Source organism: Bubalus bubalis, chromosome 12 (assembly GCF_019923935.1).
Source record: "Bubalus bubalis isolate 160015118507 breed Murrah chromosome 12, NDDB_SH_1, whole genome shotgun sequence".
NCBI classification, from domain to species: Eukaryota; Metazoa; Chordata; class Mammalia; order Artiodactyla; family Bovidae; genus Bubalus; species Bubalus bubalis.
The window spans coordinates 81241850-81267914 of NC_059168.1; positions in this window are offsets into that span (position 1 = coordinate 81241850).

Here is a 26065-nt window from a genome sequence, read left to right on the forward strand (position 1 = left end):
AACATGACATGTGTGTTACAAGAAAGTTTTAAAGTAATATCCATTTATTCATTCTACAAATACACACAAGATGCATCCTTTGTACCAGGTATCATGCTAGGAACCTAGATACACACATAAGATTCCTTCTTATTGGAGATTACATTCCAGAGGGAAAGATACAAAATAAAAGGTTAACAAACAAATGATATAAATAATTACAGATTATGATTAGTACTCTGGATGAAATAAACAAGGTGTTTGTTTTGATAGAAAGTATAGGAGGACTGCTCAGTGGTAAAGAATCCACCTGCCAAGCAGGAGACATGGGTTTGATCACTGGGTCAGGAAGATCCCCTGAAGAAGGAAATGGCAACCTACTCTAGTATTCTTGCCCGGGAAATCCCATAGACAGAGGAGCCTGATGGGCTAGTCCATGGGGTTGCAAAGCATCAAACATGAGCAAGAGACTGCACTCACACATTGGGGAACTTATAGGGCAATTGTAAAAAGTCTTTCTAAAGAAATGACATTGAACCTTAAATAGGAGAAGAAACTGCTGAGGGAAGAGAGATCCTTGAAGGAAGAATGGTGAAGACCAAGGCCCTGGGACTGGCCAGTTCTTCGAAAGGGCAGGGAATTGAAGAGGGTAGTCAAGCAGAGTTAAGAGGTGAGTTGAGAGGAATATCAAAGTCAGATCATGCAGGTCCTGGTAGATCTGGAAGTGTTTAGATTTTGTTCTAAGCGCAGTGTTAGCAGAAGCATCAAGTAAGTCAGAGCACATTTAAAAAAAATAATCTAGCTTCTGTCTGGAGTATGGACTGCAAAGAAGTAAGAGTAGAAGTCAAAAGATAAGCTGGGAGGCAAATCAAACCAGATTAGCGAGAGAAGATGGGGACCTGAGCCAGGAAGGTGGCATTGGTGAAGAAGATAAATGCATGCACGTGTCATATATTTTGGGTAGAGGATGGACAAGGGCTTGGTGAAAGATTGGTCTGGGTACATGCTGTGCTGTGCTAAGTCGCTTCAGTTGTGTCCAACTCTGTGTGACCCCATGGACTGTAGCCCACCAGGCCCCTCTGTCCATGGGATTCTCCAGACAAAAATACTGGAGTGGGTTGCCATGCTCTTCTCCAGGGAATCTTCCCAACCCAGGGATCAAACCCACGTGTCTTAAGTCTCCTGCATTGGCAGGCAGGTTCTTTACCACTAGCGTCACCTGGGAAGCCAATCAGGGTAATAGGAAAGAGGTAATTCTGAGATGATCCCTGAGTTCCTGTTTATTGGATAACCTGGTCATTTATGGAGAAGAAGAAAACCTGAGGAGGGAAGAATTATGAGTCACAAATAAGATAATGCATACTTTGTATGAAGAGCACTTAAAACTGTTCCTGACATACAATGCGCTTTCAACAGGTGCGACTGAAAGAAAATGCCTCTATTATCTGATCATTCAGGCCCATTAGTTTCCCTTGACAACCCATTACAATTTAAGTAAGATCTTCCCAAAGCATTTTCCGTTTCATGTTTCTGTGCTCTTATTGTTCCCTTTTCAATAACTTAATGTTTAAGGTCGATATATTCCTTATTTTCAGATCCAATGGGGTAATGAAGGCAAAAGTCGCTCTTCTCTATTCATTTTTTTTCTTTTTTTATTTTTTATTATTCAGCTTTTTTTTATTTTATTTTATTTTTAAACTTTACATAATTGTATTAGTTTTGCCAAATATCAAAATGAATCCTTCTCTATTCATTTAAAACAAACACTGCAAGCCAAAAAAAATTACTCTGGTTTGTTCTTCCCAACAATTCTTACCTTTCTGAGATTGACAGAAAGCCTCTTTGGCCATCTGCAACAAAGGCAGTGCCTGAGCCGACCACGGAGAGACAGTTCTTCTAGTTCAAGGCGCACAACTGGGAGGCACAGACGTAGAGCAATAAAAGTTGTTAACATACGCAGGGAGGTTGCTGCAGGCTGGACACGACGCCTCAAGCACTTTACAGCAAGGGCTGCTGCTGCTGCTGCTAAGTCGCTTCAGTCGTGGGCAAGTTGCTCATTGTCCTACAGATTTTGATAGTTATTATGAAGAATTGAATTGATGCTTTTGAACTGTGGTGTTGGAGAAGACTCTTGAGAGTCCCTTGGACTGCAAGGAGATCCAACCAGTCCATTCTGAAGGAGATCAGCCCTGAGATTTCTTTAGAAGGAATGATGCTAAAGCTGAAACTCCAGTACTTTGGCTACCTCATGCGAAGAGTTGACTCATTGGAAAAGACTCTGATGCTGGGAGAGATTGGGGGCAGGATGAGAAGGGGATGACAGAGGATGAGATGGCTGGATGGCATCGCTGACTCGATGGACGTGAGTCTGAATGAACTCCAGGAATTGGTGATGGACAGGGAGGCCTGGCGTGCTGCGATTCCTGGGGTCGCAAAGAGTCGGACATGACTGAGTGACTGATCTGATCTGATCTGATCTGATGGCAATTTTCCAGCAGAGTGCAGTAAAAGTTTCCTAAAGATGGGGAAACTTGCATTAACATTGTTGTTGAGCTAGGACCATGTCCCTACACCCAGTCCTACAGGGCAAAGTGTTAGAGGCTGTGTTCTTCCAGTGCCAAACAGATGATCAAAACTAGATACCACTTAGAATTGAAAGAGTCCATGAACTGGGATGGGGCTTCCCTGATATCTCAGTGGTAAAGAATCCACCTGCAACACGGGAGATGCAGGTTTGATCCCTGGGTCGGGAAGATCCCCTAGAGGAGGAAATGGCAACCCACTCTAGTATTCTTGCCTGGAGAATCCCATGGACAAAGGAGCCTGGCGTGCTACAGTCCACGGGGTCACAGAGAGTCGGACATGACTGAGCACAGGACTGGTTATGCAATCTCTCCTTGAAGACTTACGTGCATGCTAAATCACTTCAGTTGTGTCCAACTCTTTGTGACCCCATGGACTTTGCGACCCCACCAGGCTCCTCTGTCCTTGGGATTCTCCAGGCAAGAATACTAGAGTAGGTTGCCAATCCCTTCTCCAGGGGATCTTCCTGACAAATGAATCAAACCCACGTCTCCTGAGGCTCCTGCACTGCAGGCAGATTTCTTTACCATTGAGCCACGAGGGAAGCCCCAGAAGACTTATAACCACCTGATAAAACAGGTTCTGTCATCACCTCCGTGGGGTGATGCAGAAACTAAGGCTTATGGAAGAGCAACAAATTGCCCAAGGTCAACTATAGAAAATGGGAGAGTTGGGATTTGAATCCACGTCAAAACCCACCATTTCAATTCTATGCAGTTTGAACTCCCAAAAGATATTTCTGTTCCCTCAGTGCATTTGTGGAACCTGCAAGGATACAAATATTCACATAAAGAAAGGGAGCCTCCTCTAGCCAGCCAAGCCTGTCCCACGGGGAAGCAGACTGTTTTTTGAGATGATTTGTTCACCAAGGTGGAGACATGCCTGGGAGGCTTGGATGGCTAGCTGTGTCCAGGAGATTTCTACCATGAAAGAGAGTTGAACTAAATGGCTCACGACACTAGAATATGCACAGAGGAGAAGCTAGGCTCTAGGGGAGGAAGGTAGGCAAATGAACTCATTTTGGCACTTCCTCTGTGACTCAATATTTGGGTTTCATTTAGAGAAATACTTTGGAGCCTAATTAAAAGCCACACAATAAAAGTAGCTCCATTGTTTAAGTTATTTATTTCTTCCTGCTAGCTTTTCCTCAATTGATCATCAGACTTGACTCTAAATACCATTCAGCTGTTTGTTAAATTTTAACATAAATCAATGTACGGCTTACAATCTACCTACTGATCACTCATACTCAAAAGGACACATTTACTAAAGACAAGTAGGATCACTGGACGAGTGCATAAGCCTCCAGGGTAACACATTTGAGTCAGACAACAGTACATTTTAGTGCTTTTGTTATAATTTAGCCACCTTACTTTGCAGTTATGCAGTTGACTCCTGCACATCGCTGGTTTGAACAGTGTGGGTCCACTTACACGAGATTTTTTTTTTTCAATAAAAAATATTTGTGTTTTCATTTTACAGATCATTAACTAAGTGTGAGAAGTTTGTGTTCTATGAGCCATTCCATTATGTGGACTCAAAAGAACTAGAGTTTCAGTGCTGATTCTATCCAAATTGCTTCTGCTTCTCATGCTTGGGTGAGTCATTTATCACTTCCTTTGTTTTTGAGGCAGAGACAGCAGTACATGAATTGTCGACTTTGGGCATGGGAGTCAGTGCCCACAGTCCCCATGTTGTTCAAGGATATTTGGTGCCTTTGTAATAATAACAATCACCTAACATTTATCTAATAAGTTTTACGTTTTAAAGTCCAACAATGTACATCATATCATTTTGGTTCAATCCTCATAAAAACCTTATGATTTACAACAGACAGAGTTCGATATTTCCATTTTCCAAATAAGAAAACTAACTGAGAAATAAGAAGTGACTTACCCATGATAAATGTCTAGGTCAAGACCTGAGCTCCTGAGCTCTGCAGAAGCACTATCTTGGTTTGGTGTTTAAGAGCTTAGATTTTATCAGCCTATAGCCAGATTCACTTCTCAGCTTCTCACCACACAACACTGACTAGTCATTTAACTTTTCTCACCCTTAGTTTCTTCACTCTTAGAATAGTGATAATAAGAATATCCATCAGATAAAGCTGATGTGAAGATTATTGATGGAATCTAGGTACTGGCCAGGACAGGATAATACCCAACCAATTTTAGCTGTTACTGTAATATTATACTCCACTGCCTCTGACTTTTGTGCATGTATGTTGCATATGCAAAGGCCACAAACCAACAGCTGGTTCTGATTTACTGGAAGCAAAAAAAAACACACTTCCCTGTGACCCAGCACTGGTTCTATTCTATATATATTCAGACTAGAAGAAATAGGTGAAACACCCAGGGTGACTCTTCCAAAATATACACTCAAATTGCAAGGTATTCCTAATAAAGGAAAGGACTGCCGTTGTTCAGTTGCTCAGTGGTGTCTGACTCTTTCCAACCCCATGGACTGCAGCACACCAGGCTTCCATGTCCTTCACTATCTCCTAGAGCTTGCTCAAACTCACGTCCATTGAATCAGTGATGCCATCCAACCTTCTCATGCTCTTTTGTTCCCTTCTCCTGCCTTCAATCCTTCCCATCATCAGGGTCTTTTCTAATAAACTGGCTCTTCACATCAGGTGACCAAAGTATTGGAGCACCAGTCCTTCTAATAAATATTCAGGATTGATTTCCTTTAGGATTGACTGGTTTGATCCTGCAGTCCAAGGGACTCTCAAGAGTCTTCTCCAATACCACAGCTCAAAAGCATTAATTCTTTGGTGCTCAGCCATCTTTATGGTCCAACTCTCACATCCATATGTGACTATTGGAAAAACCATAGCTTTGGCTATACAGATCTTTGTTGGCAAAGCAACGTCTCTGCTTTTTAATACTCTGTTTAGATTTGTCATAGCCTTCCTTCCAAGGAGTAAGCATCTTTTAATTTGATAACTGCAGTCACCATCTGCAGTGATTTTGGAGCCCAAGAAAATAAAGTCTCTCACTGTTTCATTGTTTCCCCATCTATTTGCCATGAAGTTATGGGACCAGATGCCATAATCTTCCTTTTCTGAATGCTGTTTCAAGCCAGCTTTTTCACTCTCCTCTTTCACTTTCATCGAGAGGTTCTTCAGTTCCTCTTTGCTTTCTGCCATAAGGATGGGGTCATCTGTATATCTGAGGTTATTGATATTTCTCTCAGCAATCTTGATTCCAGCTTGTGCTTCATCCAGCCCGGCATTTTGCATGATGTACTCTGTGTATCAGTTAAATAAGCAGGGTGACAATATACAGCCTTGACGTATTCCTTTCCCAATTTGGAACCAGTCCATTGTTCCTTGTCCAGTTCTAACTGTTGCTTCTTGTCCTGCATGCAGATTTCTCAGGAGGCAGGCGAGGTGGTCTGGTATTCCCATTTCTTTAAGAATTTTCCCCAGTTTGTTGTGATCCACACAGTCAAAGACTTTAGCATAGTCTAAATACACAGTGTAGTCCAAAAGGATTGCTGCTGCTGCTAAGTAGCTTCAGTCGTGTCCGACTCTGTGTGACCCCATAGATGGCAGCCCACCAGGCTCGCCCGTCCCTGGGATTCTCCAGGCAAGAACACTGGAGTGGGGTGCCATTTCCTTCTCCAATGCATGAAAGTGAAAAGTGAAAGTGTAGTCACTCAGTCATGTCTGACTCCTAGCAACACCATGGACTGCAGCTTACCAGGCTCCTCTGTCCATGGGATTTTCCAGGCAAGAGTACTGGAGTGGGTTGTCATTGCCTTCTCTGAAAGGATTGCTAAATAACACCAAAAGAACAAAGTCCTTGGTGGCAAAGATGGTTAATATGATCAAATTAAAATTCAGAATGTCTACATTTCAAATTATGCCATGATCAATGTGAAAAAAACACCTCAATCTAGGAAAATATGTTTCATGTTTTATAATCTCTAGCATTCGATTTTTATCCAGAATATACAGAGAACTCTCAAACACTTATATTATTACTGTTTCTTTTGACAAATGCTGATTAAGCATCTACCAGGAAGTTTTCTGGGTACTGAAGGTAGAACTTACATTCTAGAGAAGGAAGCAATATACACATGCAAAAAATCAAGTATGCAAATGCATATGTAATAAATAAAATCTTGATAGGTGCTATGAAGAAAATATATTAAGATTGTTGGTAGCAAGCTCTTTTCCATGGGAAGATTGAGGAAGCCTTCTCTAAGCAGATAAGTGAATAGAAATCTGGATGAAATGAGAGATTCAGTCATACAAACCTCTGGAGGAAGAACATCCTATGAAGAAAGAACAAAAAATTCTAAGGTCCCAGGAACATACATGATATATTTAAGGTACAGCCAGGAGACCAATGGAGTGAGTGCTGGAAAAGTGTCGAGATGAACCTGGTAAGTTTAGACAAGTTTGGGGTCATATTGTGACTAGTAGGCCTTAGGAATGTATTTGGATTTTATTCTGAGTGTAATGTGAATTCATGGGAGGATTTTGAGCAGAGAATGCATGATCTGATTTCAATTTTAGAAGAATAATTTTGCCAAGGATGTGGAGAATTGATTCTCAGAGGTCAAGAAGGGAGCCACTCTAATAAGATTGTTAGAATGTCACTGCAGAAACATAGACAAGAGAGGATGATGGATAGGACTTAGGAGGCAGCGCTGAAAGAAAAGTCAGTGTTTATGGGATGTATTTGGAAATAAACCCAACAGTGCTTCCTTTTGGATGTGGGAGGTAAGGAATAGAATCAAGGGTGATTCCAGGGATTTTGGCCCAAGGAATTGGTTAAATGGTGATAGCACTTTCCGGATGGGGAAATCTCAGGGAGAAACAGTGAGAGGGAGAGCTAGCAAGCGTTCTGTTTAGGCAAGTTAAGTTCGAGATGCCCGACCTGAATCTAAGCAGAAATATCAAACAGGAAATTGAAGGCATGAGATTTGGAAAGAATGCAGGACTGGAGCTTGTGCAGATGAACAGGCAAGGGATAGGAAAGGGAGAAATAGAAGCAAGTAGAGCAAGAAATAGAAGCAAGCAAAGGAAGAACACTATAACTGGGGTAAGATGGAAAATACCTACAAGAAGCTAGATTTTTTTCGAAAGTGGCAATGAAAAGTTAAGCACATACCCACCCACCTCCATGGTGGGACCTGGACATAAGAGAAAAAACAGCACCCAATTGAGAGGCTAGGCATAAAATCCTTTGGATATATCCAGATTTCAGGTACAATAAGAGAGTGAGTAGTCCTGAGACATATTTAGCATAGAGGTGAATTTACTGATGGCAGTGAACTCTCAGAGGGCAGAGAAAATTTGGGGGAGTTTAGGAAAGGGTGAGAAATTGAATTAGATTACTGGACGTGCAAACCATGTGGGATCACAATCTGTAGAATGATGGCTGATCTGGTGGCTTAACCTTCTCATATGGGAGGGCAGTCATTTTGTATTACTTCTGGATGACCTTCTAGGGGAAGATGGGTAATCCATTTTAACACCAGAGTTCATCTGGGGATTTATCTTGAAAACTGCCTATGAATTTTGCACATAGAAGTAGGTCACTGTGATTTGAGGATTCAGTCTAGTAGGTCTGGAATTAGCCTGAGATGTTTATTATTTCCTTCACACTATGTAGCTTGTATGAATTAATTGTATTCCCTGTAAGCATGGGTCCAAGATGATCTTGGAACAGCTCTAACTGGCTTATTAGCATTGCTTACTGATAATAGCAAAATAGAGGGTGTGCAACTGGTTTTGGTGTGACCACCCTTGCCAGGGGTCTGTGATTTTAGGGCTGATGAAATAGCAAAAATATGCCTACCAGGCTGAGGCCAAGACCACACTTTGGGCTCCCATGTTTCAAGGACCTCATGCTCTCATCAGTGGTTCCTGATCTGAGAGTGAGCACCTTTGGTGTGGCTCTACAGAAACAGGGCAATTGAAGTTTATTCTTGCCTTCTCCAGAGGCAGCTTCTGAATGTGGGGCATGTTCTTACCTTAATAGCTTTGCTCTAGTGCATCCACTTCCTGCAGTAATCCATAGATGCATTCAGTTCACTTCAGTTGCTCAGTCATGTCCAACTCTTTGCGACCCCATGGACTGCAGCACACCAGGCTTCCCTGTCCATCACCAACTCCCAGAGCTTGCTCAGACTCATGTCTATCAAACTGGTGATGCCGTCCAACCATCTCATCCCCTATCGTCCCCTTCTCCTCCTGACTTCAATCTTTCCCAGCATCAGGGTCTTTTCCAAGGAGTTGTTCTTTGCATCAGGTGGCCAAAGTACTGGAGCTTCAGCTTCAGCCTCAGTCTTCCAATGGATATTCAGGAGTGACTTTCTTTAGGATTGACTGGTTTCATCTCTCTGCAGTCCAAGGGACTCAAGAGTCTTCTCTAACACCACAGTTTTGGAACACATGTATACCTGTGGCGGATTCATTTTGATATTTGGCAAAACTAATACAGTTATGTAAAGTTTAAAAATAAAATAAAAAAAAAAAAATAAAAGCATCAATTCTTCAGCACTGAGCTTTCTTTATGATCCAAATCTCACATCCATAATGACTACTGGAAAAATCATAGCTTTGACTATACGGACCAATGGTACCATAGATATGTACCATTGTCATTTTCCATCCTGCAAATCCTCTTTGGCAGTTAATCCTATCATACTGTGACAATTAGTGGATGATGGTAAGTTTACAGAGATGTGTGACCTTCCTAAAGTCCTCATGGGAGCAATGCCAACATGTGGTTGGCTGAAAAATGGTCCCCAAAGATATTCAGAGCCTAAATCTGGAACCTGTGCGTGTTATCTTATATGAAAAAAGAAATTTAGCAGATGTGATTAAGTTAAGGATTTTGAGATAGGAAGATTACCCTGGATTATCCAGGTGGGCCCAACGTAATCACAAGTATCATTTTAAGAGAGAAACGGGAGGAGATTTTACAACAGTAGAGGAAGATGGCAATATGACAGTAGAAGCAAAGGAAGGAAAGAGATGATATGATCCAAGGAAGCCTGTCTTTCACAAGCTGAGGAATGCAGGCAACTTCCTAATAGTGGGGAAAGCAAGGACATGGGACCTCTTTCAGAGCTTCCAAAGGGTCCAGCCCTGGGATGACTTTCAGATTCATTTCAACATTCTGGTTCCAACTGTGAGAAAATAAATGGGTATTATTTTAAATGACTAAATTTGTGATATTTTGTGACAGCAGCTGAAGGAAACTAATACATAGCCGACCCCTCTTGAGACCTCAGGAGGGTGGAGTTGCAGATCAGGGAGGGGCAGGCTTCCCAGAGGACTTGGAGTTTGAAAATCAACCTTAAGTCCTTCTGTGTGTTGCTTTGCTCTAGCAACCACAGCCCTGCATTCTGCCTCTGTAAATTTGCCCATTTTTGGCAAAATTCATAGGAATTCTGCAGTATGTATGATTGTATGTCATTTGTGCTATTGTCTTTCACTTGCCAGAATGCTTTTGAAGTTTATCCACTTACAGCATGTATCAGCACTTTGTCCTTTTATATTTCCAAACAGCATTTCATTATGTGGGCATACCATATTCAGTTTATCAATTCAAGTTTATCACTCTCTTATGAAACATGTTATGAATAAGTGTACAAAAATCTTTGGGTGGACATATTTTCATTCCTTTGGGGTAGATATCTAGGAGTGGAATTACTGCATCAGATTGCATGTGCAAATTCAATTTTTTTAAAAAACCATGAAGCTGCTTTTCATGGTAGCTCTAGCATTTTATATTTCAGCCAGCAATATAAGAGAGTTCTGCTTTTGTTATGTCCTTGCCAACACTGGATATTGTCAGTCTTTTTCATTCAGTTCAGTTCAGTTGCTCAGTTGTGTCTGACTCTGCAACCCCATGGACTGCCGCACACCAGGTCTCCCTGTCCTTCACCAACTCCCGGAGCTTGCTCAAACTCATGTTCATCAAGTCAATGATGCCATCCAACCATCTCATCCTCTGGTGTCCCCTTCTCCTCCTGCCTTCAGTTCTTCCCAGCATCAGGGTCTTTTCCAATCAGTCAGTTCTTCGCATCAGGTAGCCAAAGTATTGGAGCTTCAGCTTCAGCCTCAGTCCTTCCAATGAATATTCAGAACTGATTTCCTTTAGGACTGACTGGTTGGATCTCCTTGCAGCCCAAGGGACTCTCAAGAGTCTTCTCCAACACCACAGTTTAAAAGCATCAGTTCTTCAGCCCTCAGCTTTCTTTATAGTCCAACTCTTACATCCATATATGACTACCGGAAAAACCATAGCTTTGACTAGACAGACCTTTGTTGGCAAAGTAATGTCTCTACTTTTTAATATGCTGTCTAGGTTGGTCATAACTTTTCTTCCAAGGAGCAAATGGCTTTTAATTTCATAGCTGCAATCACCATCTGCAGTGATTTTGGAGCCCAAGAAAATAAAGTCTGTCACTGTTTCCATTGTTTCCCCATCTATTTGCCATGAAGTGATGGGATCGGATGCCATGATCTTCCTTTTTTGAATGCTGAGCTTCAAGCCAGCTTTTTCACTCTCCTCTTGCACTTTCATCAAGAGGTTCTTTAGTTCCTCTTCACTTTCTGCCATAAGGGTGGTGTCATCTGCATATCTGAGTTATTGATATTTCTCTCGGCAATCTTGACTCCATCTTGTGCTTTATTCACCCCGGCATTTCACTGCATATAAGTTAAATAAGTAGGGTGACAATATACACCCTGGGTGATGTACTCCTTTCCAATTTGGAACCAGTCTGTTCCATGCCCAGTTCTAACTGTTGCTTCTTGACCTGCATACAGATTTCTCAGGAGGCAGGTAAGGTGGTCTGGTATTCCCGTCTCTTTCAGAATTTTCCACAGTTTATTGTGATCCACACAGTCAAAAGCTTTGGCATAGTCAATAGAGCAGAAATAGATGTTTTTCTGGAACTCTCTTGCTTTTTCAATGATCCAGCGGATGTTGGCAATTTGATCTCTGGTTCCTCTGCCTTTTCTAAAATCAGCTTAAACATCTGTAAGTTCTGGGTTCATGTACTATTGAAGCCTCCCTTGGAGAATTTTGAGCATTACTTTTCATTACATCTATTCTAATGATTCATTTCCTGTATCCTATCTACCTTATCTTTCAGTTTTTCATGACTCCCACACCTGTCATGCACACCCACAAAATTGTACCTTTGCACATGTTTTTTCCTTTACCTCTAATGCCATTCTCAATCCCTAGGACTCCTTATCCTTGGACACCCTAAGTTGAGATGGCTTCCTAGCTTACACAGACACTTGGATGGTCCTTATTCTGTGCTCCTTGAGCACCTCGTCCATCCTAGCATGGTACTTATAGCCCTGCATTGTATATTAGAATTGGTCTGTCCACCTTCTCCCAAATTATGCCAATTACTTGAGAGAAGGACACTCATTCCCTGTTGTATTCACATTGGTCAGTGTCTGGAATTCAGTAGAAATTTACTACATCATTAATTAAGAAATTGGTGGATGAGTGAGTGGTTGAGTGAGGAATTAGGAGATTATAGAAATGGAAATATTTTAAAGAAAGGAGACCTTTGAGGCAGTGCCAACCCTGCTTCTGCCTCCTGTCCAAGGGAACCTGATTACAAAGCGGATAGGAGAGAAACCTATTTATTAGACTAGATCAGGAGACATGCTGGTGATGAAAATGCATCAAGATGGAAAGATTGCGATGACAAGAGCTGAGACATAGGGTTCTTTCATTAAGGACTTTTCACTTGACAGCCACAATTTTTATCATGATGTGTGCTGGCCCAGGAACACATCCAGGGGCTGTTTTTGTGAATATGTTTCCTCTCAGTGTGTAGCCCTTGACTTTTAAGCTCCTCTAATAAAAGAAACTCTGATATACTGGAGCCATTAAATAATGCTTTCCTCTTTTAATGAAATTTTTAGTTCAAACTGTAAATGGCAATTCATCGAATTTCATATTAAAACTAGATGAATCTTTCAGCTTCCTCTTCACCTGAGCTTCAGATGTCATTAAGTCTATTGCTATGTGAGACGAGTATGTAAGTCTGAGTTCCTCTTCCTTTTAAAAGGAGTTTAGGAAATAACATTCCCTAAATATTATTAGGGAATGGGGGATAGGAGGTTCATAGCAGAAGATAGATCTGAGAAGTAAACAAAAATCTGTAAGATCAGAATCCAGAACACAGAACCTCCAAGAGAAGGAGGAATGCTTCCAAAAATGATGAAGGATTGAGACTTGGTGCTTTTCATTAGCAGCAAGAAGGTGGTCAAATTTGGGGCAGAGCCATCGTTTGGTAGTGACAGCTGATATTGCTGAATCATGTATGCAAAGTAGAAGAGTGAAAGTGAAAGTCATTCAGCCGTGTCTAACTCTTTGTGACCCCATGGACTGTAGACGGTGAAGCTCCTCTGTCCATGGAATTCTCCAGGCCAGAATACTGGAGTGGGTAACCTCTCCCTTCTCCAGGGGATCTTCCCAACCCAGGGATCAAAGCCAGGTCTCCCACATTGCAGGCAGATTTACTGTCTTAGCCATCAAGAAAGCCCAGGTGAAGTAGAAAACTTGACTTCTATTTTTCGACTGTCTTTTTCAGTCAAGGAAAATGAACACTAGGTGATCCGGGAGCCACAGAAATGAATATGGAGGATGTGAGATCAAAGGTGGGTGGGACTTTGGTGATACTAAGGGTAATTTTCTAACACCAACTACCAATTCTCTGTGGACACCAACTATATCTTGTGTATCTTACACAAGCCAACTGTACTCTTACATTAAATCCTGGGAAGTCAGCACACACCTGACAAGTTAGACTTGTTCCACAAGACTGCCTGACTTCAGATGTCAATCCCAAGTAGATCCTTAGGTTACCCACAATTCTGCAACTTGGCTACAAATTGGCATTCTTCTTGACCCCCTCCTCATATTTGATAATTTTCTATAATAGATCACAGTACTCAGAAAGACCCTCTACTTAAGTACGAAAGTATTAGTCGCTCAGTCATGTCCGATTCTTTCAACCCCGTGAATTGTAGCCCACCAGGCTCCCCTGTCCATAGAATTTTCCAGGAAGAATACTGGAGTGAGTAGCCATTTCCTTCTCCAGGGGATCCTCCCAGGCCATGGATTGAACCCAGGTCTCCCACATTGCAGGAGGATTCTTTACCATCTGACCCACCAGGGAAGGTCTATTATAAAGGCTACAAATGAGCATTCGATGAAGTGGTGCAGAGGATGAGATCTAGAAGAGCCCCGGGCACAGTTGCTTCTGTCCCCATGGAGTTGGGTGTGCCACCCTCCCAGCACATGGGTGTGTTTCCCAATTCTGAACTTCATCAGACCTCACTGTGTTTATAGGCTTAATCACTAGCCACCATCCCCTCCTCCTTCCCCTTCAATGGGAGGCACTGAAGTTCCAACCCTCTAGTCATTTAGTCCTTCTGGTGACCAACCATATCTTGAGGCTATCTAGGAGCCCCACCCTAAAATCTCCTCACTAGCATAAACTCACATATGATCAAAAGAGGTTTACTACTTTTTTAAAAAATCTGTTAGCTTTATTTTTTATAGTTGATTTATAATGTTGTCTTCATTTCAGGTGTACAGCACACTGATTCATGTATATAAATGTACATATACATATATATATACACATATACATATGCACATACTTATATATATATATACATACATATATGTACATTTTCAGATTCTTTTCCCTTTAGGTTATTACAAAATATTGGGTATAGTTTCCTGTGCTGTACAGTAGGTCCTTGTTGGTTATCATTTTTATATATAATAGTGTATATATGTTAACTCCAGCCTCTTAATTTATCCCTGCCCCCACCCTCCCCCTTTTTGTAACTGTAGTGTGGATCTATTTCTGTTTTGTAAATAAGTTCATTTGCATCTTTTCTTTTAGATTCCACATATAAGTGATATCATATGATGTTTGTCTCTCTGTGTCTGGCTGACTTCACTCATTATGATGATCTCTAAAAGGGGTTTATTATGAATAACAAAACCATTCCTATCATTCAGGAAATCACAAGGGTTTTCGAATCTCTGTGTTAGGAACCAGGGACAAAGACCAGATATATTTTATATTATGCCACAGCTCCTGAGTACCTTGAAAGATCTCAGGTTTCCCAGGATACAGTGAGAATTGGTAAATGGAACAGCTAAATAGTTGTCTCTGAAGCTTGGAGAATGGAGAGAGAGAAAATGAGTAACATTTTGCAGATACCTCCTCTGAGACTGGGGACTTCCCAGGTGGCACAGTGTAAAAAAATCTGCCTGCCAATGCAGGTAACAGAGAGATGTGGGTTCAATCCCTGGGCTGGGAAGATCCCTTGGAGTAGGAAATGGCAACCCACTCCAGTATTCTTGCCTGGGAAATTCAATGGATAGGAGGAGCCTGGTGGGCTACAGTCCATGGGGTTGCAAAGAATCAGATATGGTTGAGAGACTGAGTACAGCCTCTGAGATTATCCCCTGATACCAATTAAATGGTCAAATACCATCAAGAGGTTGAAAAAGGAGCAAGTTTAGGTTGCAAGTGTATCTTTATCATTTGATATTAGCTCAAGGTTCTACAGGTTGTTAAAGAGATGGTTTGTGAGCACCTTGAAGGTAAAACAGGGCTTCCCTTGTGGCTCAGCTGGTAAAGAATCCACCTGCAATGCGGGAGACCTGGGTTCGATCCCTGGGTTGGGAAGATCCCCTGGACAAGGGAAAGGCTACCCACTCTAGTATTCTGACCTGGAGAATTCAGTCATGGGGTCACAAAGAGTCAGACACGACTGAGCGACTTTTGCTTTCTTTCACTAGAAGGTAAAACAACAACCACTGGAAGCCATTGCAGGACCACTCATGACAAGTCACATAAAGAGATTAGGGAATGAGAGCAGGTATGTGGGTCTGATCAACAGCCAAACATATGGCAAGGTCTCCCGTGAGATTCCTGAAGATGACAAAGATATCCAGGCAGAAACAGGTATAAACAAGAGACTTAACTGCTATCTCAATGACTGCTTTCAAAGTGTTGTTGCTGTTTAGTTGCTACCGTCCAACTCTTTGCAATCCCATGGACTATAGCATACCAGGTTCCCCTGTCCTCCACTATCTCCCAGAGTTTGCGCAAATTCTTGTCCATCGAGTTGATAATGCTATCTAACCATCTCGTCCTCTTCTTCCCCCTCTTGAGCAAAGCAATAGTGTCAGGAAATAACTAGTATTAAGGGGGTTCAGTGAAGTGAAAGTCGCTTAGTCGTGTCCCACTCTTAGCGATCCCATGGACTGTAACCTGCTAAGCTCCTCTGTCCATGGAATTCTCCAGGCCAGAATACTGGAGTGGGTAGCCGGTCCCTTCTCCAGGGGATCTTCCCAACTCAGGGATCAAACCCAGGTCTCCTGCATTGCAGGCAGATTCTTTCACTCTGAGTCAACAGGGTAGCATTAAGAGGGTTGGGCTATACAAATTCTCTTCTGCCTTTCAGTATTTAGGTATTTGACATGTTAACTGGTTCGTATTTGAGTAACAGACACAGAGTGGTAACTTGATGACAATTTATGGAATACAGAACTAATAAGGCTAATAATTGTGGTGTGCCCACCATCCTAGCCACCATGCACTGTGGAATAGCCATTTGATAGGGTTTTTTGCTTCACACTTATTTTGCTGGCTTAACATACTCAGAAAGTTATAATGTTTTGTATACTCTATTAGGGCTTCCCTGGTGGCTCAGACAGTAAATAATCTGCTGGCAATGCAGGAGACCCAGGTTCAATACCTGGGTCAGAAAGATCCCCTGGAGAAGGGAATGGCAACACCATTCCAGTATTCTTGACTGACATTATCAATAATAATTCCCTCCAATATGATATCTTATACTCATTTTTCTATTTTGATGACTAATTCTATGAGGTAAGTAGTGATTATTGCTCCTATTTTACAGTTTAAGAACTAAGGTTCAGACTGTTAATGCTATGCACAACCACAAGATTACACAATGAAAATGTGGCTGAGCTGGGATTTAAAATAAAATATCTTTTTGTTTCTAAAAATGAGAATGTTCTTACTGCTTACCATTAACTCAGCCTAAAAAGTTGAAAAAGCTATGACAGGCAGATGCTTTTTTATTTGATTGTCTTCCTTCAAGAACTTCATAGAAAACAGATTTACACCATAAAGCACACCTAATCCTCCAGAGGTGATTTAATTCCCATTTTTATTCATGAGTTCATGTCACAGAAGGAGAAGCTTTGCTGGAGTTCAATCTTTGCCCCCAGGAAGTTACAATGAAATTGCTAGTTATTCAGTATAACTAAGAAGCTTCAGAGAACTGCACAATTCTCATGAAACTGAGCACCAGCTGTTTGTCACTTCTTGGGTAGGAAGAGTCTTGGCACCTGTTCTGAAGTGGTTCTGGCATGTTCTTCAAATTTGATTCTGTCCCTTTCTTTCAGGGAGCTTCATTCTCCATCAGTTAAAGGACATGGTTTCTCTAAGAAGCAAAGAGGAGGCAGGGGTTCTCGTGTCAGCTGGGGTGAAGTGGAGTGGGGAATGATTCAGATGGAAAAACAGGGGCTTTGGAGTCAAAACAATTTGATATCAAATCCCCAATCCTTTCCTTACAGTTCTCTGACCTCACCTTTTTGAGGAACTGTTTTCTTTGTGTCCAGAATGAGGGTAAGAATAACATAGTAGAGAATAAGCAAGGTGGTGTATTCAGAGTCAACAAGAGCATGACACAGTAGGCACTTATTGGGCTAGACAAAAAGTTTGTTTAGGTTTTCAATGCATCTTATGGAAAAAACAAAGTTTTTGGCCAACCCAACAATAAATGGCTAAAATTATGGATTCCAAAAGAGTAGGGAGACAGTATATGGAAATATTAGACTCCAAAAGGACAAAATGTGTGGAGAAAGCCTGATTCTGCAGACTTTGGAGGCTAGTTTCTAGCACTGAGACTGGAGAGGAGATACTGTGATATGGATATTGTGATGTAGGGCCCTGGACATGCAAGGGCTCCTTGAAGCCTGGGTCAGGAGAAAACAGGGTCAGGGACCACCCTCTTCCTACCCCTCCATCCCCCCAACTCTCTCAGCCCCACCATCCTCTACCTCCCCAAGGACCACCCTCTTCCTCCCCCTCCACCCTCTCCTTAACGAGACTATGAAAACCAAAATGCACCTTCTCTCAAGTTGAATAACTATTCAACAAACCCTCTGCCAACACTCTGAGACCTAAATCCTTTTCTAACAGATTTAAGTTGTAATGAGAGAAATGAAAAATATTTAGGTCTATAATGCTGGGAAAGATTGAAGGCGGGAGGAGAAGGGGACAACAGAGGATGAGATGGTTGGATGGCATCACCAACTCAATGGACATGGGTTTGAGTAAATTCCAGGAATTGGTGATGGACAGGGAGGCCTGGCGTGCTGCAGTCCATGGGGTCACAAAGAGTCAGAAACAACTGAGCAACTGAACTGAACTAAACTGAAAAGGGCAATTAGAATAAACTCATCAAGCCCTCCCTCCCATGGATTCCACTCAGGGAAACTAAAGCCCACAGAGGAGACATGACCACTTCAGTCATGAAAAAAATTTAGTGTAGCTGAAGCTCTTCATTTTAACTGAAGGATCAATTACCCCAACCTTTGCAGGGGCCACTTTTAGGGTTAGTTTTCTGGAACAAATGGGATAAAAAAAATTAGAGGAAGGAAAGGAAGAAAGAAGAGGGAGGCAGAGGGATCAGGTAGATCTAAGGAAAATTGCCAAGTGTAAGGAATTTTTAGAAGGCTTTCAGCAAGGGAGCTCCTGGAAGGTAGATGAGTCTGCAGAGCTGTGTCCTCTGGCCCTTATCGCTCTGATTTCATCTCCTGTAGGCACCCCATCCACCCTCTACTCCAGGGACCCCAGCCTCTGAGATCTCAAGCCTGATGATCTAGATGGAGCTGATGTAATAATAATAAAAATAAAGTGCACAATGAATGCAATGCACTTGAATCATCCCCCCGACCCCAGTCTTTGGAAAACTGTCTTCTGTGAAATCGATCCCTGGTGCTAAAAAGGTTGGGCACCATTCTACTCCATTGACAGACTCTGTCTCCTGGGCAATGCACATTCTGACCCCTCGCAGTGTTTACCTGGGTGATGATCAATGAGCCTTCTCTTCTCAGCTCAGACATCTCGGCCTCCCTGTGTGCCCCCCAGGACTCACTCTGGCTTATAGGCTTGGCACTTGCCATCCTGAAGCACAATGGCCCATTTACTTGACTGTTTCACTACTAGACTGTGAGCCCCTGAAGGGGGCTTATCATCTTGATTTCCCCAATGCAATGGCATCAATAAAAAAAAAAATTTGCTCACTCAAATTAGTGAGTCTGTGTCAGCTTCAAGATATTTATTTCTGCAGTGTTCTTACTAAAGCCATGTAGATACCTTCATAAATCCTTCATGCATAATGCAGTGCTTATTACATGATGAAGTCCTGTCCCCAGAGTGTCTCTCTACCCAGATTATTCCATTAATAAACAGTATTTGTAAGTGATGAGTAGACAGTATTTATGCATGAAAGAGATTGTTGTTACAGACCTGCAACAGGGCCTATCGGGAAATAAGTGTGGCAGCGATAACTTCATCAGAGGACTCAGCCAGGCCACACAGCAACTCTATGGAGATCTCTCCCTCTCCACTGCCTTAGTCTCCCTTTTCTTCCCTTCCTTTCCTCTCCCTGTTCTCTACCCTGGTGGCTCAGTGGTTAAAAAAAAAAAAAATCTGCCTGCCAATGCTGGAGGCACAGGTTCAATGCCTGGGTGGGGAAGATTCCCTGCAGGAGGAAACGACAAGCCACTGCAGTATACTTGCCTGGAAAAGCCCATGGACAGAGGAGCCTGCTGGGCTAGAGTCCATGGAGTTGCAGAGTCAGACACGACTGAGAGACTCAACAACTGTCCTCTCCCCACCCCAGTCTCTCTCCTTCCCATCTCACCCCCTGCAGGCCAAGACTTCAGCAGGAGCTGGAGCCCCAGGAAGGAACTTCACCATGAGAAGCTCTGATTCCACTGGGGTTTGCTGAACTCTGGTATGAACCCTCAAAGGTTTATGCTCGGCCTGCCTGCTGGCTCTTCCTAAAGACACGTTCATGATTGAGCTGTGCTCTTAACTTTAGGGCTCAGGAAAAGATGGGCCAAGCAGGAAGGATCTATCCCACAGCCCAGAAGAGGTGTGGACTCACACCCGCACCCTCCAGTGTCTATGAGGAAATCTGACATGGATGAAATGCTATGAGGACGTATTGTCCACAGCCAACCAAACACACCAAGCATGATTATTTTTCCGTCATGCTGTGGATGCCTTTCCAGGTAGGGACTCCAGTTTATTCATCTTCAGCTCATCAGGACTAGGCACAGCATCTGGCTCAGAATAAATCCTCAAAACATGCACTGAGTGAATGAATGAATCAGTGAGAGCATGAACAATTGACAAGGAGCGTGAGTCAAAAGTAATCGGTGTGACATAAGGGCAACCTGAACCCTCAGCCTGGCATTCAAGGCTTTTTAGGGCTAAGAACTTCATGGATATGAGCCAGGCTGGTTAAGCTAGCCTGAGGTTTTTTTTGTTTGTTTTAATTTATGAGAAAAAGATTTGATAATCCTCACGGTGGGCTGCAGTCTACAGGGTTGCAAACAGTGGACATGACTGAAGCGACATAGCATGCACGCAGGCACGCATGGTAGTTAAATGAAGCAAAAATCAAAATTCACCAGAAGGGAGAATTAAAGAGTACTTTGCACTCTTTTATCCTGAAATATGGGTTTTCTAATGCAGGGTGTCCCAGATTTTAGCACTAACCTTCTCTGGCCTGCGGTGGCCACACGTGGCTGGTTTTGACAGGTTTGCAGGGGTAGCTGGGTGCAGCCCACTGGCTTGTGCTGTCTTGCTGGAGTGAGCTCAGGGATCTATTCCAGAAAAGACAAAAACAGAAGAGGCATGGATCTAACTTCCTGAGCTGGGTGGACAGGGGTCTATGTTTAGCCACTCTGGAGCCAAGATCACAGATAAAGTAAGAAACTCCCTCCAGCTTTGTAGGAGCTGATAGCGTCCTTGTTCAGGGCTGGGTGCACATGTCAGAGGAACATGTCCATGTCACACAACCTGGAAGTTGCTGAACAAGAGGGCAGAGGACCACATTGGTCAGACATTTCCAGGTCCAGGAGAATCAGGAACAAATCCTGCAGCCGGAATCTCCTGCCAACAGCAAGAATTTCTCACCCCTTTGAGCATCAGGGCACCAATTACAGGTTCTTTGCAAGCCTCCTTAGGCCACACTGTGTCTCTGCAGGCACTTACATTTCATTTGATGACAGTGACATTGATGAATAATAGTTTCTGCCCCCGCAAATGGTTACAGGGTCTATAGCTGATATAATAGAGAGAGTTTCCTGTGAAAGTTAACACTTTATAGGAGAATATTCTCTCCCTTATGTGCAGTGTTCACATCGGTGATCTTATACCTCATTTTTCCTTTTACTTTATTAAGATATTGACTTTCGGGAGAAAGCTCTAAGGGATTTAGCTAAAAACTCCATTCGCTCTCTTTCAGTCTGAAATAGAGATTGGAAGCAATGCCTGAGGTTCACTGAATGATGACTACCTGCCAAGTACCCCACACTTAGTAAATCATCTGATCCTAGTGGCTCAGCTGGTAAAGAATCCACCTGCAACACAGGAGACCCCGGTTTGATCTCTGGGTGGGGAAGATCCCCTGGAGAAGGGAATGGCAACCCACTCTAGTATTCTGGCCTGGAGAATTCCATGGACAGAGGAGCATGGCTGGCTACAGTCCGTGGGATCACAAAGAGTCGGACACGACTTAGCAACTGAACAACAAATTGTGAAATAATGGTTGCCCTGATAATCACACAGGGCTTTTATAAAGACCAAATAGTATATTTAATATAAAAGCACTTGAGGATGTCCAGGCCACCATAAAGAAAGTGAAAATGAAGTCGCTCAGTCGTGTCTGACTCTTTGCAACCCCAAGCAATGTAGCCTCCCAGGTTCCTCCGACCACAGGATTCTCCAGGCAAGAATACTGGAGTGGTTTGCCATTTCCTTCTCCAGGGAATCTTCCCGACCCAGGGATCAAACCCGGGTCTCCTGATTGCAGACAGATGCTTTACCATCTGAGCCACCAGGGAAGCTCAGGCCACCATACATGGAAGTCAATTGAAAGGGTTTATATTGCTCATTTTGTACCCCCAAGCTATCTGATACTTAGCAGTAGGAGACCTGTACACATTAGAAAGAAGGTATTTAGTCAACTGGATGCATCTGTTATCATTTCTTTACTTTATTTAGTCTCTGAACTCTCAAAACAATGCAGCACAAGAAATGTAGATATTCCATAAAAGCTTGTCAGTTTGGCTTTGTTACGCTTTGATAACCAAAGATTTGGTTGGGAAGAGCCCCTGGAGAAGGAAATGGCAGCCCACTCCAGTACTCTTGCCTGGAAAATCCTATGGACAGCGGAGCCTGGTAGGCTACCGTCCATGGGGTCACAAAGAGTCGGACACGACTGAGTGACTTCACTTTCATTTTTAAAGAGTAGGCTTTTTTGTTTATGGAGCTCAGGTCTCCCACAAGCTCACCACCTTCAGGGAAGAAACAACCGTGGTTGCTGAAGAAGTGCAATGTGAGTCCCAAATTCCATGTACTTTACTTAGCATATTTATTCTTAAGTGATCATTTGAGACTCATTTAAAATTATTTTATAACTAATGCTGTTTTGCTTTCCTATCATTGCCTAACAAACTATCCCAGGACTTGAGTACTTAAAACAATAATTGTTTAATCATATCCCATGAATTTTATGGGTCAGGCATCCTGATGGGATGTAACAGATCAATTCTTCTCTCTGCAGCCTCCACCAGTCTCACTGGGCAGTGCTCAGCTAGGAGCTACCCTGCACTGCAGATCTAGGATCATTTTATTCTGCCTGGATCCTTGGTGGGCCTGCTGACAGGCTGGGCTCAGTATGGGCCCTCGCCTACTCCATGCAACCTCAAAGAATTTCCCAGTGTCCCTCCTGCAGGATAGGTGGACTTCTTGCCTGGTGTTTCAGAGTTTCTAGAGAGAGTGCCCAAGCCACAGGAAGAAGATGTTGCCAGTCTACTAGGCCTGTTCCTGAAAAATGACAAAGCCAGTTCCACCACGTTCTTTTGGTCTAAACAGTTACCAAGACCAACCAGATTTAAGGGGTGAAAATACAGAACCACCTCTTCTTGAATATAGGCTCCAAGAATGTGCAGTTTCCTTTAATGTGCCACCAATGCTCACAAACTTGTGCTCTTCTACCCACAAGAGAGAAGAAGCAGAGAGAAAGGAAAATTTTTCTGTTGCAGGTACGCTATGCTATGCTAAGTCACTTTAGTCGTGTCCGACTCTGTGCGACCCCATAGACTGCAGCCCACCAGGCTCCCCCATCCCTGGGATTCTCCAGGCAAGAACACTAGAGTGGGCTGCCATTTCCTTCTCCAATGCATGAAAGTGAAAAGTGAAAGTGAAGTCGCTCAGTCGTGTCTGACTCTTAGCGACCCCATGGATTGCAGCCTAATAGGCTCCTCCATCCATGGGATTTTCCAAGCAAGAGTACTGGAGCGGGGTTGTTAAATAGTTTCATTGTTACCCCTAGCAGACAAACAAACTGAACAGAAATAAGGCATAACTGGAGTCATGAGGGGAAAAGGGAGAAAAACCATCAGGTGGACACGCAGTAATTATAAACTTGAATAAACTGACAAGTCTATAATTCAAAGGCCACCGGATCACTCAGAGCTAATACATGCAAGTCAGCTAGCCTACACCCTGGACTGTCCTTGAGGGCATCACTGATCACAGCACAGGGTGGTAGGAACACTCATCCATATATTCATTCATTCACCTTAACATTTACTGGTATCTACTGGAAGCAAAGCACTGAGCTCGTCATTAAAGATCTAAAGATCAACTGGACATGATTTGCCTTCCAAAAGCTTAGAGAAGGAAGACATGGCAATCATTAAACACAGCATAATATGAAAATGCCTGAGAAATGTACCTTCAGTGACAAGCTTGAGTTAACAAAATTAGGTTATACCAACCTAAATTATTTAGGGAATACAAATAAGTGAATGAAAAGATCAATTTTACATCTATTAATTGTCAGTTCAGTTGCCTCTTAAATATGTCCATTCAAAGGAATGTGATTGCCAGGTTTCCTCAATATTCTGGAAAACTCAAATATTTGAAATTGCCTATTTTCAATGGATATTACTGTCTTTCAGCAGAGTTTCAAGACATCAAATATTAATGGCGTCTCTGGCACAGTGCTGGGAGCTTGTATTACAGAGACAAAATGGAACCAGTTTCAGAGAACTTCATTTGGTGAGAGAAACAAACCACTGACCCATTGCTCTGATGCCCACTCCACACCATTTAGCCAGAGAGAACCCTCTGTGTACTGTTCTGGGCAGCAATAGACAAGGCAGACTAAGCTCCTTCCCTCATGGAACTTATATAATCTCATGGAGAGGATGACAATAAGTGAAAAGTGAAAGTTGCTCAATCCAGTCTGACTCTTTGAGACTCTGTGTAGTCCATGGAATTCTCCAGGCCAGAATACTGGAGAGGGTAGCCTTTCCCTTCTCCGGGATCTTCCCAACCCAGGGATCAAACCCAGGTCTCCCACATTGCAGGAGGATTCTTTGCCAGCTGAGCCACAAGGGAAGCCCAAGAACACTGGAGTGGGTAGCCTATCCCTTCTCCAGGGGATCTTCCCAACCCAGGAATCAAACCAGGATCTCCTGCATTGTAGGTGGATTCTTTACCAACTGAGCTACCAGGGAAGCCTTGGATGACAATAAAGCACTAAACAAATGGGTGAATAAATTGGGAGGACCATAAATGATACAGAGAAAAAAAGCACGGGACACATGGCTTGGGCTGAGGATGGTGGGAAGGGGGTCAATTTCAGGTGAGGTGGTCACTATTTAAAATTTTCCTGGGTCATTAAAACATAGTACGCGCTTAGCCTGGTGCCTGGAACGCACTGTATACTTAATATTCTGATGTGTATCCCTGCTAGTACAGTAGTTGCTTGTATTCTTACCTCTTCATGGAGGAAAAGCACAGTAAGGGCACAGACCATGGCTAATTAACCAATAAATAATAAATATTAAATAGTTGGTGAAGAGTTGCCCTCAGCATCCCAGGAATGTTACAAACTGCCTGAGAATTATAACAAAGGAAGAGTCCAGAATCCTTTCATCTAAGACATTTTATGGATGCTTGGAGGACGTGGTGGGAGGGAACCCCACAGGGAGAATAATTAAATTGTCCTCCAATCTGGTTGCTATTTTATTTATTTGCTGGTCTTAAGGATGGGACATATTCATTGAACAGAGCACATATTAGTTTAGAAATTCCAGATCTGATTTATACACTCGTGTAAGTAATTAACTCCCCAGAAACCAATCTAAGACTTAATCTGAGGAGGATTTGGTACTGACTGGATTAGTCAGTTTGGTAAATAAATTTAAATAGCAAAGAATTGCTTGTTCTGGGAAGACGAGAGACAGAGATAAAGACAGAGATGAAAACAGAGGCATTTACCTGGGGGAGGAGAGTCAGAGTTGCCTTTTCAAGTCCTAGACCAACCAAGAGGAATAACCAACCTATATCAAGTCCATCCTACATGGGAGTCTGTATTAGTTGCTTTATGAACACAATTCCATTAAATTCTTTTGACAACCCTGAAAGGCAGGTGCCATTATCTGAGAGATGAAGTAACTTGCTCAATGTCACACAGCTAGTGTATGACAAAACTTCCACTTCTGAAGTAGGAAGTCCTCTTGACTAGAGAGCTTTTTTATTACTATTATGCATGTGTGGGAAGTTTCCTCCCTCGTGTCTGACTCTGTGCAACCCTGTGAAGCCTGCAGGGTTGCACAGAGTCAGCTCCTCTGTCCATGGGATTCTCTAAGGAAGAGTATTGGACAATGGGCTGCCATTCCCTCCTCCAGGGGAACTTCCCAACCCAGGGACTGAACCTGTGTCTCTTATGTCTTCTACAGTGAAGACCAGGGAATCTTTACCACTAGCTTTACCTGGTAAACCCAATTATTATTAAACCAGTGGCAAAAAAAAAAAAAAAAAAGTTTTGGTATATAGTACTACTCACTTGACTGCTATTCTTTGAAAATCAGCAATCCATGGGTATTCAGTGAATTAGCTTTCACTGCATGAAAAAAGCCCCCTCAAAACTAAGTAGTTTAAAACAAGAACTTTTATTAATTGTATTATTCGATATTCTTCATGTCTATGCCAGCTCAGCTGACCTCCCCTGGGTGCTCTTGCGTGCCTTGGTTAGCTGGCAAGTGGGAGCATCTGATTCTTCTTTTTAGCTGTTTCAACATCCAGAATGACAGCTTGAGCCACTCCTATGATGGTCAGAGTT